The sequence below is a fragment of the Anomaloglossus baeobatrachus genome, chromosome 6, assembly GCF_048569485.1.
Source record: "Anomaloglossus baeobatrachus isolate aAnoBae1 chromosome 6, aAnoBae1.hap1, whole genome shotgun sequence".
NCBI classification, from domain to species: domain Eukaryota; kingdom Metazoa; phylum Chordata; class Amphibia; order Anura; family Aromobatidae; genus Anomaloglossus; species Anomaloglossus baeobatrachus.
This window is the reverse complement of record NC_134358.1, coordinates 319,747,763-319,766,317: the sequence shown is the minus strand read 5'-3', so window position 1 is coordinate 319,766,317 and position 18,555 is coordinate 319,747,763. Positions and strand designations below refer to the sequence as shown.

At 40.4% G+C, this 18,555-nt stretch overlaps 1 protein-coding gene across 3 annotated transcripts in view; it reads right to left on the bottom strand.

Moving 5' to 3' along the window:
- The window catches only part of PTPN3 (protein tyrosine phosphatase non-receptor type 3), a 421,949-nt gene that overhangs the window by 45,841 nt on the left and 357,553 nt on the right, over positions 1-18,555 (bottom strand). The gene's annotated exons all lie outside the window — the stretch shown is intronic.

Genomic DNA, 18,555 nt, shown 5'->3' with positions numbered 1-18,555 from the left:
CATTGAGCATGTTTGCAAACCCTGCTCCATGTAATTCTGACTTGTGCATCAGTCTCCCATGCAGGAAATATGTGCACTCTCAAACCCCTTGGTGTGATCTTAAGTTTCTTATATTCCTCTAGGTTCTAATATTCCACCACACTTTAGTTACTCTTTTATGTAGGTTAATTAGACTCTGCATAAGCTGTTGATTCTCGTCCTGTGGACTGCCTGTACCGCCTGAAGCCCCAGAATTAAAAGGGGCACCAAAAATGTCTGAAGATTGACATGACCATGCTGCTTCTCTAGCTGCTAAATCCATATGGTTTTTTGTACCACAATGCAAAAACCTACTACACCAATCAACACTGCCAAAAGTTTGGCTAACAACAAAAAGAGGGGTGTGCTCCTTCCAGAAACGGAGCAATGAATGCACCAGCACAAAGGTCAATAATTGAAAAGGAAGGGCACTACCCGTGGGATCTCCTGGTATACAGGAAACGAGACCATAAAATAAGAGAAAGAATATACCAATACGGGATCACCACAAGTTAGGGTACATATGAAAAATTCACTTTATTTATACAAAAAACCACAAGAAAACACATGCCCTCAGCAGAGGGTATAGTACACACAGAAGGTAATAAAAACATTTAAAAAAAGCCTATGGCATAAGAAAAACCTGTCCCATGGGAAACAATGCATACAATAAATGCCAAGTATACCAATACAATTTTTAGTCATCAATACAATCTCTCCTCATGCACCGTACAGATGTTAATTTACATTGCTGTTTCACTGTTCAGAAGACCAAAGGAACGAGGTACTATGTTAGCACCAAATAATCAAGATTGAGGTCTAAGATCACACAGACCATTAATTGGCTACAAGACTCTATATAAAGAGAAAAAAAAAAAACAAATGACGCTGAATAGCCAATAGAATAGTCCTGCACCAAACCTAATACCATACATGTATACCCTCAGTCTATACTCACTAACAGCATAATACCAGCAGGTAGAAAACACCATACAAAGTCAGGGTAACATGAGGAGAGGGTTTCCCAAGGGATAACCCCCACGCGTATCGCCGCCTCTAAGGGTGGCTTCCTCAGGGGAAGAAAGAAAGCTGGTTAAAGCTTCCGTGTGTACCTTATATAAAGGGAGTACATTAGGACTCACCAATACCACAGCTGAGGAATTTCATATGTCTGGAGCGTTCTGATGGCGGCCGCCATCTTGCTTAGGTCATATGACATAGAACAGTACAGCCCCAAGCTCCTACTGCGCATGCGTTAGTCAAAGAAAGGAGCAGGGTTATAATCAGAATTTTGTAAGATAACACTAAGCAGATTTGTTGTTAGCATATGCTTGCAGGGCGCTTAGCAATCCATTCATTAGCATATGCTTTCACAGCGCTTAGTAATCCATTCATTAGCATATGCTTTCACAGCGCTTAGTAATCCATTCATTAGCATATGCTTTCACGGCGCTTAGTAATCCATTCATTAGCATATGCTTTCAAGGCACTTAGTAATCCATTCATTAGCATATGCTTTCACGGCGCTTACAAATCCATTCATACTGATTGATTACTGTTTATACAGGCGAACTTGCACAGCGCCGGTTATCTTGATCTAAGCGCTGTCAGATTGCAATTGAGCACAGGGCTTTAATCAGAGTTTGGTAAGATAACACTAAGCAGATTCGTTGTTAGCATATGCTTTCATGGCGCTTAGCAATCCATTCATACTGATTAATTACTGTTTGTACAGGAAAACTTGCACAGTGCCGATTATCTTAATCGCATCATATAACATGGGGAGAGGGGCAGCTTTATCTCACAACGCACAAGGGCTGAAAATAAAAGCGCTGTCAAATTGCAATTGAGCACAGCGTATACATTAGTACATACCCTTATAGATATCATATAAAGATCTTTCTAACAGTTGCGCTTTATTCCCCAAGAATATATATTTTATTTCTATTGTTATAGTGCAAGAACAAGGGGTCACTATAAATTTCACAGTGTAGACAGACTTAGACAGAATCCATGTGAACAGTAAAGCAGACAGAGGAAATGTCTGATGGTACAGATTGTTTTCACCCCTGGGGGATAAGTAGCCGAGCTGACAGGAGAAATACAACGCTATACACCCATGTACCCTACAACAACCTCTGTGCACAGACCTCAGCACTCGTCTGTCGGCTAAGTAATCAAGATATTGACCCTTCAAAGGGTACATTCACAAAGCCGAGTAGAGCTGTATTACCGCAACATGGGGGAATGACATATAAGCCCAGTGGGTACACAGGAATGCATCCCAAAGGTGGAAAGACAGTTTGCACCATATTGCGCCCCAAAAACCATAACAGGTCATAGCAAGTTAGAATCATGCCAGACGTATAGGGATAATAGGGCAAACAGTGAGGGTCCAAGTTACAGAAGTTTCTCAACATAGAATGAAAGTCTCTAAACAGGCATATAGCAGATACATCACAATTATCACGGTCAGAATGTAGTCATGATCACATTTAATCATTTAGAAAGGAGTCATTAAAGACTCCCAAAATATGCTATTTTCGGCAAATACCATGCACCAATTGTGTATGAGAATATGCAAATATGCAAATACAATTCCGGCCATAGAACACAATCCTGGAGAGGTGTTATATGATCGCACTGCCTGCATAAAGATATTTCTCAGTAAGATAGAATGAAAGCGGAATCCAATTTGCAACGAGGACCACACGTAGGACAAAAGACATTTGTCAGAGGTGCGGTGAGCAGTGCACAGCAGTACCCTTGCTGTATAAGCGATGAAAAAAAAAAAAAAAATGAAAAAAAAAAAAAAAAAAAAAAAAAAAAAAAAAAAAAAAAAAAAAAAAAAAAAAAAAAATGAGATGATCACTAGAAACACGTAGAGTAAATAGTTTCGAGTAAATTCCATATACATATTTTGAACTCAACCATTGAGTATGAAGTGTCCAATGCCCGGACTGTAAACAAAATACTGTACACCCAAAGGAAACGTTTGGACACAACCAAGGTCCGACAGATCAACCAGAGCCAAGAACACTAGCAGGAGAAAGTGTTCTTGGCTCTGGTTGATCTGTCGGACCTTTGGTTGTGTCCAAACGTTTCCTTTGGGTGTACAGTATTTTGTTTACAGTCCGGGCATTGGACACTTCATACTCAATGGTTGAGTTCAAAATATGTATATGGAATTTACTCGAAACTATTTACTCTACGTGTTTCTAGTGATCATCTCATTTTTTTTTTTTTTTTTTTTTTTTCATTTTTTTTTTTTTTTCATCGCTTATACAGCAAGGGTACTGCTGTGCACTGCTCACCGCACCTCTGACAAATGTCTTTTGTCCTACGTGTGGTCCTCGTTGCAAATTGGATTCCGCTTTCATTCTATCTTACTGAGAAATATCTTTATGCAGGCAGTGCGATCATATAACACCTCTCCAGGATTGTGTTCTATGGCCGGAATTGTATTTGCATATTTGCATATTCTCATACACAATTGGTGCATGGTATTTGCCGAAAATAGCATATTTTGGGAGTCTTTAATGACTCCTTTCTAAATGATTAAATGTGATCATGACTACATTCTGACCGTGATAATTGTGATGTATCTGCTATATGCCTGTTTAGAGACTTTCATTCTATGTTGAGAAACTTCTGTAACTTGGACCCTCACTGTTTGCCCTATTATCCCTATACGTCTGGCATGATTCTAACTTGCTATGACCTGTTATGGTTTTTGGGGCGCAATATGGTGCAAACTGTCTTTCCACCTTTGGGATGCATTCCTGTGTACCCACTGGGCTTATATGTCATTCCCCCATGTTGCGGTAATACAGCTCTACTCGGCTTTGTGAATGTACCCTTTGAAGGGTCAATATCTTGATTACTTAGCCGACAGACGAGTGCTGAGGTCTGTGCACAGAGGTTGTTGTAGGGTACATGGGTGTATAGCGTTGTATTTCTCCTGTCAGCTCGGCTACTTATCCCCCAGGGGTGAAAACAATCTGTACCATCAGACATTTCCTCTGTCTGCTTTACTGTTCACATGGATTCTGTCTAAGTCTGTCTACACTGTGAAATTTATAGTGACCCCTTGTTCTTGCACTATAACAATAGAAATAAAATATATATTCTTGGGGAATAAAGCGCAACTGTTAGAAAGATCTTTATATGATATCTATAAGGGTATGTACTAATGTATACGCTGTGCTCAATTGCAATTTGACAGCGCTTTTATTTTCAGCCCTTGTGCGTTGTGAGATAAAGCTGCCCCTCTCCCCATGTTATATGATGCGATTAAGATAATCGGCACTGTGCAAGTTTTCCTGTACAAACAGTAATTAATCAGTATGAATGGATTGCTAAGCGCCATGAAAGCATATGCTAACAACGAATCTGCTTAGTGTTATCTTACCAAACTCTGATTAAAGCCCTGTGCTCAATTGCAATCTGACAGCGCTTAGATCAAGATAACCGGCGCTGTGCAAGTTCGCCTGTATAAACAGTAATCAATCAGTATGAATGGATTTGTAAGCGCCGTGAAAGCATATGCTAATGAATGGATTACTAAGTGCCTTGAAAGCATATGCTAATGAATGGATTACTAAGCGCCGTGAAAGCATATGCTAATGAATGGATTACTAAGCGCTGTGAAAGCATATGCTAATGAATGGATTACTAAGCGCTGTGAAAGCATTTGCTAATGAATGGATTGCTAAGCGCCCTGCAAGCATATGCTAACAACAAATCTGCTTAGTGTTATCTTACAAAATTCTGATTATAACCCTGCTCCTTTCTTTGACTAACGCATGCGCAGTAGGAGCTTGGGGCTGTACTGTTCTATGTCATATGACCTAAGCAAGATGGCGGCCGCCATCAGAACGCTCCAGACATATGAAATTCCTCAGCTGTGGTATTGGTGAGTCCTAATGTACTCCCTTTATATAAGGTACACACGGAAGCTTTAACCAGCTTTCTTTCTTCCCCTGAGGAAGCCACCCTTAGAGGCGGCGATACGCGTGGGGTTATCCCTTGGGAAACCCTCTCCTCATGTTACCCTGACTTTGTATGGTGTTTTCTACCTGCTGGTATTATGCTGTTAGTGAGTATAGACTGAGGGTATACATGTATGGTATTAGGTTTGGTGCAGGACTATTCTATTGGCTATTCAGCGTCATTTGTTTTTTTTTTTTTTCTCTTTATATAGAGTCTTGTAGCCAATTAATGGTCTGTGTGATCTTAGACCTCAATCTTGATTATTTGGTGCTAACATAGTACCTCGTTCCTTTGTCTTCTGAACAGTGAAACAGCAATGTAAATTAACATCTGTACGGTGCATGAGGAGAGATTGTATTGATGACTAAAAATTGTATTGGTATACTTGGCATTTATTGTATGCATTGTTTCCCAATGGGACAGGTTTTTCTTATGCCATAGGCTTTTTTTAAATGTTTTTATTACCTTCTGTGTGTACTATACCTCTGCTGAGGGCATGTGTTTTCTTGTGGTTTTTTGTATAAATAAAGTGAATTTTTCATATGTACCCTAACCTTGTGGTGATCCCGTATTGGTATATTCTTTCTCTTATTTTATGGTCTCGTTTCCTGTATACCAGGAGATCCCACGGGTAGTGCCCTTCCTTTTCAATTATTGACCTTTGTGCTGGTGCATTCATTGCTCCGTTTCTGGAAGGAGGCACACCCCTCTTTTTGTTGTTAGCCAAACTTTTGGCAGTGTTGATTGGTGTAGTAGGTTTTTGCATTGTGGTACAAAAAACCATATGGATTTAGCAGCTAGAGAAGCAGCATGGTCATGTCAATCTTCAGACATTTTTGGTGCCCCTTTTAATTCTGGGGCTTCAGGCGGTACAGGCAGTCCACAGGACGAGAATCAACAGCTTATGCAGAGTCTAATTAACCTACATAAAAGAGTAACTAAAGTGTGGTGGAATATTAGAACCCTAGAGGAATATAAGAAACTTAAGATCACACCAAGGGGTTTGAGAGTGCAAATATTTCCTGCATGGGAGACTGATGCACAATTCAGAATTACATGGGAGCAGGGTTTGCAAACATGCTCAATGATATTATTGGATATGCTAATTGAACATGACCGTTCCCTGCTTGCCCAGCTAAAAGAGGAGATCAGCAACAAAGAACACATACTAAAACAGCTAGACACACAAACAGTGGTAGTCCCATTTCAGGAGAAATTGAGGAATATCCTCGACACTTACGAAAGGGACATTATCAAGGGCAAAAAAAGCAAGTTCCAACGAGACAGAAGTGACTACGCAGAGAATAGGGCCTATAGGTGGTCACACAAGGGTAACAGACGCAGACGGGTGAATCAGCAACCTGATAGTGCCCCGGCGGCCTCCGAACCTTCCTCTAGTGATCCTTTTTTATCGACGGACACAAGCGATCCAGAAAGCGTACCCGGAGGGGCCGTCGGAAACCAAAACGTCAAGAGAAAGAACAGGAGAATTCAACCATGGCGATCTCCTCCGCAGAGGCAAACAAGGAGCCGGAGGCAGAATTGGTAACAGGTAATCTGAATGACCTACAAATAGTGAATCTCTCTAAATATAAACTATCAGAAGTAGAAACCAATCTACTTACTAGAGGACTATCTTTTGCACCCATGAGTAGATTGGACAAATTCACTGTAACCAAGGACATTTACCTCTTCTGCCGACAACTTACATTTAAATATCTTTACAGTAGACCTGAGCTCATCGATACATTGCCTCCTGAGGACCGCCAGATATTCAACGATCTTTTGGAACTCCTGGAGGAAAACGAACGACAAACTGGTAAGAAGATCCCCTTCACGGGACGACTTCTGTCCCAAGCCACACCCTCCCTCGGTCTTTGTCCGGCTGTTGGGATTTTTTTCAACAAAATGTGCAAAGATATTGATAAGCTTAAATTAGATAATAATAAAGCTAACAATCTAAGCACAGAAGAGAGAAGGACTCTATCTGGACTAAAGAACAACAAAGAATTCTTGATAAAAGAAGCTGACAAGGGGGGGAATGTAGTGTTGTGGCCAACAGATATGTATATTAGAGAGGCAAAGAGACAGCTATCTAACAGGGAATGTTATGTGGCGCTACCATCAGACCCAACGATCATCTTTAAAAAGAATCTGGATAGATTCTTGTCTGCAGCACACGATCAGGGTATTATCACTTTGAGGGAAAAAAATTTTTTAACAACAAATGATCCAGTGATACCAACATTTTATATGTTGCCCAAAATCCATAAGGGCCGCCCAGAACCACCAGGCAGACCAATAGTCTCGGGGATAGGTGGGTTATTTGAGAGACCTTGTATCTACTTGGATTTCTATCTCCAACCCCTGGCACAATCCTCCCCATCGTATGTGAGAGATACTACCCACTTGATCGATCAATTGGCGCAGTTGGAGGTTCCCTCTGAGGTCCTTCTTGTCACACTGGATGTGGAATCCCTATACACCTCAATTGATCATGAGTTGGGATCAAGGGCAGTATCGTTTTTTCTGGATAATAGAACAACCGGGAACAGGAGGCATGACTCCTTCATCCTGGATCTACTCCACCAAGTACTGGATAGGAACTATTTTCTGTTTGATAGAATCTACTATCGCCAAACGTCCGGGACCGCTATGGGGGCGTGTTGTGCACCACCCTATGCTAATATCTTTTTAGGGTGGTGGGAGGAGTTACATGTCTACACTCTTGAGCAGTACAAAAACAATGTGGTCCGGTGGTTCAGATATATTGACGACATTTTGTTTTTCTGGTCGGGAACCCTGGATCAATGTAAATCCTTCATTGCCATCTTGAATGACAATATTCTGAATATTAGACTGACATCCAACATTTCCTCTGAATCTGTTGAGTTTCTCGATCTACAGATCAATAAGGTAGAAGGGGACATTCATACGACTCTATATCGCAAGCCCACGGCGACCAATAGCTTGCTGCACTACAGCAGCTTTCACCCGATGCATGTCAAAAATGGTATCCCTAAGGGACAATTCATGCGGGTGAAAAGGAACTGTAGTGATAACACCGATTTTGAGTCACATGCCCTTGATCTGACCAACAGATTCTGCAAAAGGGGATATCCAAAGAGAGTGGTTTCCGGAGCCTTACAAACCTGCAGGACCATGGAACGACGAACTCTACTCCAACCAAGAATGCGGAAAAAACAGACAACAGTGAGTATTATCACACCCTTTAATAATCAGTGGCAGGATCTCTATGGTTTGCTCCATAATAACTGGGATATCTTGCGAAGCGATAAGAAGCTGATTCCTTTTTTGGGTGAAAAACCCAGACTTGTAGCAAGGAGGGCCCAGAATCTACGGGGTATCCTCTCTACCAGCCATTTCTTCAGACCGAAATTGAGCCTGGGTACTGGTGTTAAATTGAGAGGAACATTTCCCTGTGGAGCATGCACGGTGTGTCCTCACATGGTTGCTGGTGACCATATTTCCTTACCATTTCCTCCTAGACGAATCACTTCTGGGGCATATTACAACTGCCGGACCAGGAATGCAGTTTACGTCCTCATTTGCAGTTGCCCCAAATTGTATGTGGGCGAAACCACACAGGAGATAAGAAGGAGAGTACAACAGCACTTTTCAAGTATCAACACAGCCGGTGCAGACCTAAAGAAGGGTAAGGTACTCACCTCAGTGGCTGCCCACTTTCTTACTCATCATGGAGGGCGATTTAACACAATCAAAGTATTGGTTGTCGATTCCGTGAAACAGAACATCAGAGGTGGGAACTGTATTAAGGAACTCCTACGGAAGGAGTCCCGATGGATATACACCCTTAACAGCTTAGTCCCGCATGGCCTAAATGAAGAGTTACTGTACACTGGATTTTACAATACTACTTGAAATTGTGGGTTCTATAACATTGTGCTATCTCCTCATTCTGTCTGTTTCTTCTCCCTATTAGTTCTGTGTGCTCGCTTGGATGAGATATTCAAGCGAATGATGAGAAAGGAAGGATGTACAAACGGGAAATGAGGAAGACACCGAACCCTATCTATGAGATCTCCTTTTTACCTTCTCTACACTGCCAATTGGTTTCAGGGTAATGTCATGCCCCGTTACCACGTGATCTTGGGGACCATAACCTAAATGTGACATGGGGGAAAGAAGGAAGAATTGGAGAGAAGAAGGAAAGACTAAGGACTATGATAACGCCGGAAATTATACCAACCATAATCCTGGACTGATGTCTTATAAGAATCTATAAATCTTATAAGTTAATTCTTTTCTCCTGCTAGTGTTCTTGGCTCTGGTTGATCTGTCGGACCTTTGGTTGTGTCCAAACGTTTCCTTTGGGTGTACAGTATTTTGTTTACAGTCCGGGCATTGGACACTTCATACTCAATGGTTGAGTTCAAAATATGTATATGGAATTTACTCGAAACTATTTACTCTACGTGTTTCTAGTGATCATCTCATTTTTTTTTTTTTTTTTTTTTTCATTTTTTTTTTTTTTTCATCGCTTATACAGCAAGGGTACTGCTGTGCACTGCTCACCGCACCTCTGACAAATGTCTTTTGTCCTACGTGTGGTCCTCGTTGCAAATTGGATTCCGCTTTCATTCTATCTTACTGAGAAATATCTTTATGCAGGCAGTGCGATCATATAACACCTCTCCAGGATTGTGTTCTATGGCCGGAATTGTATTTGCATATTTGCATATTCTCATACACAATTGGTGCATGGTATTTGCCGAAAATAGCATATTTTGGGAGTCTTTAATGACTCCTTTCTAAATGATTAAATGTGATCATGACTACATTCTGACCGTGATAATTGTGATGTATCTGCTATATGCCTGTTTAGAGACTTTCATTCTATGTTGAGAAACTTCTGTAACTTGGACCCTCACTGTTTGCCCTATTATCCCTATACGTCTGGCATGATTCTAACTTGCTATGACCTGTTATGGTTTTTGGGGCGCAATATGGTGCAAACTGTCTTTCCACCTTTGGGATGCATTCCTGTGTACCCACTGGGCTTATATGTCATTCCCCCATGTTGCGGTAATACAGCTCTACTCGGCTTTGTGAATGTACCCTTTGAAGGGTCAATATCTTGATTACTTAGCCGACAGACGAGTGCTGAGGTCTGTGCACAGAGGTTGTTGTAGGGTACATGGGTGTATAGCGTTGTATTTCTCCTGTCAGCTCGGCTACTTATCCCCCAGGGGTGAAAACAATCTGTACCATCAGACATTTCCTCTGTCTGCTTTACTGTTCACATGGATTCTGTCTAAGTCTGTCTACACTGTGAAATTTATAGTGACCCCTTGTTCTTGCACTATAACAATAGAAATAAAATATATATTCTTGGGGAATAAAGCGCAACTGTTAGAAAGATCTTTATATGATATCTATAAGGGTATGTACTAATGTATACGCTGTGCTCAATTGCAATTTGACAGCGCTTTTATTTTCAGCCCTTGTGCGTTGTGAGATAAAGCTGCCCCTCTCCCCATGTTATATGATGCGATTAAGATAATCGGCACTGTGCAAGTTTTCCTGTACAAACAGTAATTAATCAGTATGAATGGATTGCTAAGCGCCATGAAAGCATATGCTAACAACGAATCTGCTTAGTGTTATCTTACCAAACTCTGATTAAAGCCCTGTGCTCAATTGCAATCTGACAGCGCTTAGATCAAGATAACCGGCGCTGTGCAAGTTCGCCTGTATAAACAGTAATCAATCAGTATGAATGGATTTGTAAGCGCCGTGAAAGCATATGCTAATGAATGGATTACTAAGTGCCTTGAAAGCATATGCTAATGAATGGATTACTAAGCGCCGTGAAAGCATATGCTAATGAATGGATTACTAAGCGCTGTGAAAGCATATGCTAATGAATGGATTACTAAGCGCTGTGAAAGCATATGCTAATGAATGGATTGCTAAGCGCCCTGCAAGCATATGCTAACAACAAATCTGCTTAGTGTTATCTTACAAAATTCTGATTATAACCCTGCTCCTTTCTTTGACTAACGCATGCGCAGTAGGAGCTTGGGGCTGTACTGTTCTTTGTCATATGACCTAAGCAAGATGGCGGCCGCCATCAGAACGCTCCAGACATATGAAATTCCTCAGCTGTGGTATTGGTGAGTCCTAATGTACTCCCTTTATATAAGGTACACACGGAAGCTTTAACCAGCTTTCTTTCTTCCCCTGAGGAAGCCACCCTTAGAGGCGGCGATACGCGTGGGGTTATCCCTTGGGAAACCCTCTCCTCATGTTACCCTGACTTTGTATGGTGTTTTCTACCTGCTGGTATTATGCTGTTAGTGAGTATAGACTGAGGGTATACATGTATGGTATTAGGTTTGGTGCAGGACTATTCTATTGGCTATTCAGCGTCATTTGTTTTTTTTTTTTCTCTTTATATAGAGTCTTGTAGCCAATTAATGGTCTGTGTGATCTTAGACCTCAATCTTGATTATTTGGTGCTAACATAGTACCTCGTTCCTTTGTCTTCTGAACAGTGAAACAGCAATGTAAATTAACATCTGTACGGTGCATGAGGAGAGATTGTATTGATGACTAAAAATTGTATTGGTATACTTGGCATTTATTGTATGCATTGTTTCCCAATGGGACAGGTTTTTCTTATGCCATAGGCTTTTTTTAAATGTTTTTATTACCTTCTGTGTGTACTATACCTCTGCTGAGGGCATGTGTTTTCTTGTGGTTTTTTGTATAAATAAAGTGAATTTTTCATATGTACCCTAACCTTGTGGTGATCCCGTATTGGTATATTCTTTCTCTTATTTTATGGTCTCGTTTCCTGTATACCAGGAGATCCCACGGGTAGTGCCCTTCCTTTTCAATTATGGATGTATACAATGATTGCACATCACAAGTTAGCCAACTGTAATTATCCTGCCATTTCATCTGAGAAATAATATTCAACACATGTTTGCTATCCAGGACATAGCCAGGAGACATTTTAGGAAGAAATTGAAGGTGGTTATCCAACCACTCTGCTAGATGTTCAGTATAAGAATCTATACCTGAGACAATCGGTCTCATTTTTGGGGGAAATTGGTTTTTATGTGACTTGGGTAAGGCATGCAATAATGGTATTAAACAATAAGATGGATTAAGATAATCTCTCAATTTTTCATCAATTAAACCCAAATGTAAGCCTTCTTCTAGAATTTTTTCCAAGGATTTTTTTATATCTGCAGAGGGGTCATGCAAATCTTGTAGTCGTAGTTTTGGATACTGGACTTTATGAAAGGGAGGTAGTGACTATGTTACAGGATTGTGATACCTACAGGAGAGTCGATCATGACCCCTCTGCAGATATAAAAAAATCCTTGGAAAAAATTCTAGAAGAAGGCTTACATTTGGGTTTAATTGATGAAAAATTGAGAGATTATCTTAATCCATCTTATTGTTTAATACCATTATTGCATGCCTTACCCAAGTCACATAAAAACCAATTTCCCCCAAAAATGAGACCGATTGTCTCAGGTATAGATTCTTATACTGAACATCTAGCAGAGTGGTTGGATAACCACCTTCAATTTCTTCCTAAAATGTCTCCTGGCTATGTCCTGGATAGCAAACATGTGTTGAATATTATTTCTCAGATGAAATGGCAGGATAATTTTAGTTGGTTAACTTGTGATGTGCAATCATTGTATACATCCATTCCACATTCTCTTGCCATTTTAGCGTTGAAAGATTTGCTCAAAAAATATTCTGACTACTCACTTGAATTACAGGACTATTTGATTGACGTAACTGAGTTTTTACTCAAAAACAACTATTTTACCTTTTTAAATAAAGGATATATTCAGTTACAGGGATGTTCAATGGGCGCACAGTTTTCCCCCTCTCTAGCAGGCATATTTATGTTTTGGTGGGAAGAACAATATATTTTTAATCAGTGCAATCCTTTTTTCTCGGATATAGCATTATATCTGAGATTTATAGATGATGTACTTATTGTATGGCAAAATCCAAACAAAAAAATTGAGGATTTCATATCATACATTAATAATAATGCCCATAATCTTTTTTTCACTTTTTTTCATGATGTATCAAAAATTAATTTTTTGGATATACAATTCCATGGGAAGGGTGACAATGGAGAAATTAATTGTAGTCTTTACAGAAAACCCATATCAGGCAACTCACTATTACATGCGGGAAGTTGCCATCCAAAGCATGTTATAAATAACATCCCTACAGGTGAATATGTCCGTGCTAGGAGATGTTGCAACACCCAAAATGGTTTTGAGGTAGAATGCAGCACTATTGAAAAAAGGTTTTTGGCAAGAGGGTATAAAATGACAAATCTCCAGAAAGCCAAAACCAAGGCAATCAAAGTGAGTAGGTCACAATATTTGGACATGAATAAAACCAGAGATAATCCCCAGAAAGAATTGTCAGTTGTTTTTTCAACAACATACAGTAAAAATTATTATGATGTAATCAAAATTATTAAAAAATATTTACCCATTTTATCTACAGATGACACATTACACAAAATCTTAAAAAATGGAGTTAAATTTGTTTCAAAAAGGAACATTACATTGGGATCCATGTTATCACCTAGTGATCATATGAATAGGTGCGGTTCCACTAAAAAAGAAAAAAACACTGGCAATTGGTTACCCAGCACAGGCTCTTTCAAATGTGGCCACAGATCGTGTGGACTATGCGGTTATATGTCAAATGTGAAGGAATTTTCTTCATTTACAGATAAAAAATCGTATAAAATAATGTCACTCATAAACTGCAGTTCAGACCATGTGGTTTATTTAATATCGTGTACTATTTGCCAGTTACAATATATAGGCAGCACTTGTCGTTCTCTCAGAAAGAGGATATCTGAACACATTTATGATGTTAATAATGCCACCACCAGAAAATTATCAGGAGCGTCTCAACATTTTCGCGACGCACATGCAGGTAATTTAACAGGCATGAAAATCAATGCCATTGAAAAAATTCAACTACCTAGAAGGGGTGGAAATTTGAAAGATATCCTCTTTCAGAGAGAAATAAAATGGATGTTTTTAATGGGCACAAGATTTCCGAAAGGTTTAAATAAAAGAAATGAATTGATGTTTGCATATTAATCTGGCTAAAAAAATACTTTGTATATATATAAGTGTTATAAGCATTATATGGAGTGATACAACTCAAGGGGTTAATGTTTTTGTAATTGTCTTGCTCTCTCCTTGCATTTGATCACATGTTTGGGTTCAGCCCTTTTTAAACAGTTCTGTGACTAGATGGTTTAGAGACTGAATAAGAACTGGATGTTCGAAACGCGTCCTCTCTGACATGGGCTTGACCACTATAGCATGGACTTTTTAATGATAAGAAAATAAAGGAAGTTTTATTTTAAAGAACAAAATGCCTGGAGTTTTGTGCTGGTGAAATCCTTCAACCAATTTCAATGCACATGGACTGGCTCTCCAAACCTCTTCTCCGTGCACAGCCCAGGATCACTGGCTTCCATCACACAGGTGAGCTGGGCAAAAAACCTCTTTCTATCCTCTCTAATGTGGGTCTGCAGCAGCTTATCCATCCTGTTTTAATACTGGCTGTGGTCGCACTACCTGACCAGGTGAGCACATCTAATTTTACACATTCCATTGCTCACTTGGATAAGACCCTATTGTCCTTTTTGGCTCTCCAGTTTCTTATTCCGTCTAATACCACATACTAACATACTATAGTTGGCTAACAAATTCTTTGCAGTAATTTTACATGCATTCAAAATCAAGAAATCAAACTTAACTTGGTCATACACTGATGAGCAAAAGGGTAAGAATGTTTTGAACTTTTGACTTTCAGGCTATATATCTCACCATCCACCACAGCTCTGAGCATGATACTATCTTCATTTTATAAACAACTAGCTGTACTACCCGGCTTTGCCCGGGTTAATAACTGTTGTTAAAAAAATAGAATGTATTAAACATTTATTCTGCACACAAAAAACACAAAACAAATAGATAGAAATTTAATTATTAAAAGGTAAAAACTAAGCTAATAGAAGCATTTCACAACATATATTTCAACACCACAGATATTCCACACAGATTTAACTAAATTGGCCAAGTAATGTGCTCCGTCTGTCTCTTTCCAGGTCTGTCTCTTTTTATGTCTCTTTCCCTGTCTGTCTCTTTCCAAGTCTGCCTGTCTCTGTCTGTCTGTCTCTTTTTTTGTCTGTCTCTATCTCTCTGTTTCTTTCCCCATCTGTCTCTTTCTAGGTCTGTCTCTTTCCCAGGTCTGTCTCTTTCCCCATCTGTCTCCCCGTCTCTTTGTCTGTGTATTTTCCTGTCTCTTTCCCTGTCTGCCTGTTTCTTTCTGTCTCTTTCCCAGTCTGTCTCTATCAAGGTCTGTGTCTTTCCCCATCTATCTTTGTCTGTTTCTCTGGCTGTCTCCTCCTTCCCTGTCTGCCTGTCTCTGTCCCTGTCTCCATGTCTTCCTGTCTCTTTCCGGGTCTGTCTCTTTCCGGGTCTGTCTCTTTCCGGGTCTGTCTCTTTCCGGGTCTGTCTCTGTCTGTCTCTTTTCCCGTCTGTCTCTTTTACCATCTGTCTCTGTCTGTCTCTTTCACTGTCTGTCTTTGTCTGTCTCTATCTCTCTGTCTCTTTCCCTGTCTGTCTCTATCTCTCGGTCTGTCTGTCTGTTTCTCTGTCTGTCTCTGTCTGTCTGTCTCTCTGTCTGTCTGTCTCCCCAACGACATCTTATTACCTCACATATAAGCTTCTTATACTATGAATGTCTTTTGTTCCTATAGCAACCAATCACAGCTCCTACTAATAACCTGTAGTTCCAGGCCCCATTTACTTTAATGGAGGCATGTTTTTTGGAGAGTAACTGTAAAGCGCGGGGTTACATTTTCCTGTCAAAACATAGTCTACGACGCTCCCTGGGTCACATGAGGTGTCTGTGCAAAATTTCATGATTGTAAAAGGGACGGTGCGGATACACTTTTCGTTTCACTTGTTCCCCATTATGTAGATAGGGGCAAAATTGATTGGTAAATTGGAATGCGCAGGGTTAAAATTTCACCTCACAACATAGCCTATGACGCTCTCGGGGTCCAGACGTGTGAGTGTGCAAAATTTTGTGGCTGTAGCTGCGACGGTGCAGATGCCAATCCCGGACACACACACACACACACTCAGCTTTATATATTAGATAATCTTGTTATCTCATACCTAAAATTTGAATTGCAACTATTTAGCATATGATTAGTTATGCAGATTTTTGTCATGTCACTGCATTGTTACAGTTTTGTTCCTAAAAATCGAAATTTGAATTTGTATTAATTTGTTAGTATTTTGTAAATCCACCTTTGGCTTTCAACACTGCATGAATCCTTTTAGGCATGCTCTAGGTCAGATTTAAGCATGTTTTGACCGAAATCTGATTCCAGGTCTCTTGCACCAACATTGGGAACAGGTAGATTTTGTTGACTCACTTGGGTATGTATACAGCTTTTTCTTCAACTCTACCCAAAGTGTTCAATTGGGTTGATGTCTGGGGACTGTGGGGGCCAATCCAGCCCCTCTACTTCATTGTTATTGAACCATTTCTTCACTAATCTTGAAGTATGCTTTGGATCTTTCTCCTGCTGGAAAATTATGTCTTCTTTTTCATACTCATAGTACTTGAGTAGAGGGGAGCCAGCACTGCTCATGAATGGCATGCAACAATGAAAAAATAAAAAGTGTAAAATTCACAAATTCATTCCTACTGTAACAATTCAATGAGATTTTTTGCAAATTATTGATAAATGGTTTGAGCCCCCCTGCCCCGTCACGGCAAATCTCTATAGGGGGGTCCCTACACTATGTCATAAATTAATATCGTACCATAAGGTCTCATATAATGACTTGAACACGACCATATAAGAACACCACTTACCCGGGGAATGTCAGAACTGCTCCCATGCTGCAAGGACTGACAACTGCGAATAAAGGCAGCCCAGGTGCCAGTGTGTGTGGCAGAACCACACACACCAGCATAATGTCAGAACTGGCCCTCACAGTGCCAGACCAGCAAGCATGGATGAAGGGCGGAACAGCCTCAGGCAGGTGGTGCTTAAATAATGATGCCTATGGACCAGGGGGCGGTGGCTGTGTGTGAACAGGCACCAACATGAATTTTGATGGCAACAGAAGGAATTTGCAAACCACACTGGGCGTGCACGGCATGGTGGCGGTCAACCACCGACCAGTAAACGCAATAATAATAATAATTTATAATATAGCGTTAGGGACCCCCCTATAGAGATTTGCCGTGACGGGGCAGGGGGCTCAAATCATTGATCAATCATTTGCAAAAAATCTCATTGAATTGTTACAGTAGGAATGAATTTGTGAATATTACACTTTTTATTTCTTCATTGTTGCATGCCATTCATAAGCAGTGCTGGCTTCCTTCCTTTTTTCGTTTACTGGTCAGGTGGTTGACCGCCACCATGCCGTGCACGCCCAGTGTGGTTTGCAAATTCCTTCTGTCGCCATCAAAATTCAGTTTGGTGCTTGTTCACACACAGCCACCGCCTCCTGCTCCAAGGCATCATTATTTAAACACCACCTGCCTGAACCTTGTTCCGCCCTCATCCATGTTTGCTGGTCTGGCACTGTGAGGGCCAGTCCTGACATTGTGCTGGTGTGTGTGGTTCTGCCACACACACTGGTACCTGGGCTGCCTTTATTTGCGGTTGTCAGTCCTGGCAGCATGGGAGCGGTTCAGACATGTCTCGGGTAAGTGGTGTTTTCATATGGTCCTACTCATTATATGAGACCTTATGGTACATAATAATTTATAATATAGCGTTAGGGGCCCCCCTATAGAGATTTGCCGTGACGGGGCAGGGGGGCTCAAATCATTGATCAATCATTTGCAAAAAATCTCATTGAATTGTTACAGTAGGAATGAATTTGTGAATATTACACTTTTTATTTCTTCATTGTTGCATGCCATTCATAAGCAGTGCTGGCTCCCTTCCTTTTTTCATAGTACTTGAGTGTATGAAATAACTCATCTTGTAGGATACTCACATATAGCTTAACATTGAGAACACTATCGATCCTGGTTAAGTATCGAATGCCTTTGGCTGTGAAACAACCCCATATCATCAGGCTTTCCACACCAAACTTGAGAATTCCTTTAATTTGTTGATCCATTAGCCCTTTTTTCCCTTGTTTCTTTCAGACCCATTTGCACCCATCAGAGCCTAGTCTAATGAAATTTGTCTCATTGCTCCAAATTACCCATTTTCAATCGCCTACTGTCCACTTTTCGTACTTTTTAGCAAACTTGTGCTGACACTTATTATGATGATCTTGAAGTTGAGGCTTCTTTACAATAACTTAGGCCACCAATTGTGAAACGTGTGTTGCACGGTGCTTGCATGCACATCTGTAATCTCAGTATTACGAAGCGCTCAAGTTAACTCCACTGCCGTATTTGTCGCACTGGAACTGATAGACCTAGTGATGAGTTGAC